This window comes from Oryx dammah, unplaced genomic scaffold (assembly GCF_014754425.2).
Source record: "Oryx dammah isolate SB20612 unplaced genomic scaffold, SCBI_Odam_1.1 HiC_scaffold_2, whole genome shotgun sequence".
NCBI classification, from domain to species: Eukaryota; Metazoa; Chordata; class Mammalia; order Artiodactyla; family Bovidae; genus Oryx; species Oryx dammah.
The window spans coordinates 19,962,520-19,965,774 of NW_024070186.1; the positions used below are offsets into that span (position 1 = coordinate 19,962,520).

Below are 3,255 nucleotides of genomic sequence, written 5' to 3' on the forward strand. Positions count from 1 at the left end.
ACAGCCTTTGCTCTCATGGTGGTTAAAATTTCTAATGGAGGAGATAAACAGCAAACATATACACACAACATAATGTCAGGTATAAAAAGTGCTATGACAGAGATAAAATAGGGTGGTATGATAGAGGCTGCTGGAAGCTATTAGTTTAACTGGGACGGTCAAGGAAGGCTCATCTAAAGAAGTGCAATGAGAGAATCAGCCCATTGGAGGGAAGACACAGCAGAGAGAGGGAGCTATAAAATGCAAACTGTGTGAAGCAGAAGCCTGTGCAGCTTGTCTGAGCAAATGATAGGAATGAGTTGAAGAGGAAGGAAGAGCCAGACCAAGAGGAACCTTGTAGCCCATGGAGGAATTTGGGGTTTTATTCTAAGTATAGCAGAAAACCAATTAAATATTTTTCATAAAACAGTGACCTGATTTGATTCAAAAAGTTCTAAGAACAAACTGAAGACTTTCTATTTTTTTTTTTTATGGATTCATCTGTTTAATACAGGGATATGACATCATATCCATAAAATGTAAACACAATCACTGTCATAAACCTGGATACGCCTTCAACGACTGAGTGGCTTGTGTAGTTACCCTGTCTGCATCTAGTGTGGAGAAATGTCTCTTGCTAGCACTATGTATACATAGGAAAAGATCCCAGTTCCAAGGATGGCAGGTAAAATCTGACTCTTCAAACGTGTTAAACTAAATTGTGTCATAAATCCAAGTTTATCTTCCTTTCACTAACCACGTTCCCTGGTAAGCACATCATAACAACAGCACAGTGAGGTGAATGTGACATAAAAGAGTCTGGATACACTAGAAAACAGTGCTTGGTGATACAATGACATTCTATTTATATGATTAAACATTTGATCATACAGTACCTTCCTACAGGATTACTGGCTAATCTGGGGGTGGTGCTCATACTGTTAGAGGTATTACTAACATGATAACTACTTCCCTTATATGCAAACATGAGAGCTATAATTTCATCGAGAGGGAAACTGGTTATGCACATTGACTGAGCAGCTTCCCAGAGACTGTGTCTGCGAAATCCTGGGAATTGTGAGCAAAGCTGCCCTCGGTTTCTCAACCTGCTTTTCAATACAGCAAATTCAATCAGTAAAGACCAACACGGTCAATCAGGTAACTCTTAATATGAACAAATGGGGGAAAAGAAAAAAACATGTATGTACATGAATGGACAGGGGAACTGGGTGTGTCTGAGCAGGAATGCCAGCGGGCGGTCACTTCCACAGCTGCGTGCTGAGCGTCTGCCCCGACAAGCCCCCGGACCAGCCCGCGGCCCCCGCTGAGGTGCTGGGCGGCTGCCCGAAGCCCGCTGCCGAGGCTGAGCCACCCAGGCTCAGGCCAGCCATCTGCTGGTTCACCTGGGGGAGGTTCCACGGGCTCTGCGGAGCTGGCTGCAGGCCAAATTTCCCCTGGGGTGCGCCCAAGTGAGCGACCATCCATCCCTGGGGGCCCGACCATGCCCTGCGCCAGCGGCATCACAGCAGTCTGTGCGCTGCCCATGAAGCCATTGGGCACCGGCATGCCCACCATCATGCCCGGACTCTGCCCCAGCGAGCTGCCCACCAGGCCGGGAGCCGTGGGCACAGGCACGCCCATGGACGGGAAGCCTGGAAATGTAGCCGGTGCTTGTGAGGTAGATTCGTGGGTCCCATAAACACACCAGGAGCACCCTGCTGCTGGATGGCCCTGGTGCCATACAGAGACCAGATGGAGTCTTTGGAGAGCTGCTTCTTGGCCACCTCTTCTGACTTTGCAGCTTGCTCAGTGAACAGATCCAGATCCCCAGATGTCACTGCAGACAGAGTGGCAGCTGCTGGTGCAGAGGACGGCCCCTGAGCCGGGGGCCTGACAGTTGCAGGAAAGGGGTTAGAGATCATCGGTCCAAAGATGTCCAGGTCATCGTTCAGGACTGGCCCCAAGACTGCGCTCCCATTGGTCACCGGCGCCTCGGCAGGCCCATCAAGTCCTAAAAGATCAACAGTGGGCTCTGCATCTTTTTTAGGGCTGGTACTTTTTTTAGGTTCCAATTACTGATCTTTCTTCTGCAGCTTTTCAGTTGTAAGAGGTTTTGTAGGCTTTTCTGGTTCCTTTTCTTTCTTTTTCTCTTCCTTTTTTTTTTTTCCTTTCTTTATTTGTAATAGCTATAGCATTTTTATCGTAGTATTTCTTCTTTTCGTATTTATCTCTGATGAAAAATTCCACTGCTTGATCTGTCTGTGGTCTTCGAAAGTTCTCTGGAAGACTGGCTTCATATAGTAGTCTTGCTTTAGTATTTCCCATATCTTGCATGCACTGGATCTGTTCTGGTGTCCACTGGTCTAGGTTGACTGACTTGACCCGGGATATATGAACCCCAAGATTCCTATGGATGCCAGCACATCTGATGCAAATAAACATGCCAATATTCCAGGAAGCCCATCGAGGACGTTAACGAAACCCCTTCTCATTCGGGCCAAAATCCAGGCTGGAGCACAGCACAAACGCCCAGCTTCTGAAGACTTTCTAAATTATCCTGGAGTTTTCATGATACCACAAGTTATGGAATGTCTTTAATACAAGACATATGAAAAGACGGGGGTGGGAAACAGGGGTAAAATTTGAGGCAGGAGAAAGGAAATTTTCTATCATCAGTAGTTTAGGAATTGTCCATAGAATAAGAACAGGCATAATCAAGTGAGAAAGTGCACATAGCAAATATTAGATATTTAAAATTTTCTGACTTTAAAGATATGTTTTTCCACTGTAATAAATTTGGGAAGTTGGGAAAAGATAAAGAAGAAAATGAAATCACTTATAATTATATCACCCAGGAAAAAACTTATTATCAAAATATCATGGATGTCCATTCAGTTTTTCTTCAATATACATGCATACAAAATGAGATAGGATAATATTTTTGTAAGTTGTGAGTACTTTACCTTTGAAATAGAATAAATATAGTGTTCAGTCTGTAAGGCTATATTAAAGGCGAGACAGTGATAGAACATTTGCCTGTCTTTGAAAGGACATACTAACTAAGGTTCTGAACCCAATTCCAACCTTGATGCATGTGGAAATTTCCCCACAGCAATTCTTGGGTGCCAGCAGGATGTCCTACAGTTCAACTCAATTCTGATACTATCTACCCAGAGATAGAATCAGATTCTTTTGGTAAGGGGCTCAATCCCAGCAGAGCACTCTCTACTTCAGATGCAAGTCCCAAGCCCAGGCTGATACCTGTAATTCTAACCA

At 44.7% G+C, this 3,255-nt stretch overlaps 1 pseudogene; it reads right to left on the reverse strand.

Annotated features, from left to right (window-relative positions):
* Nucleotides 1-1,124: 1,124 nt before the first annotated feature.
* LOC120869854 lies at nt 1,125-2,451 on the reverse strand (annotated as a pseudogene).
* Nucleotides 2,452-3,255: the final 804 nt, after the last annotated feature.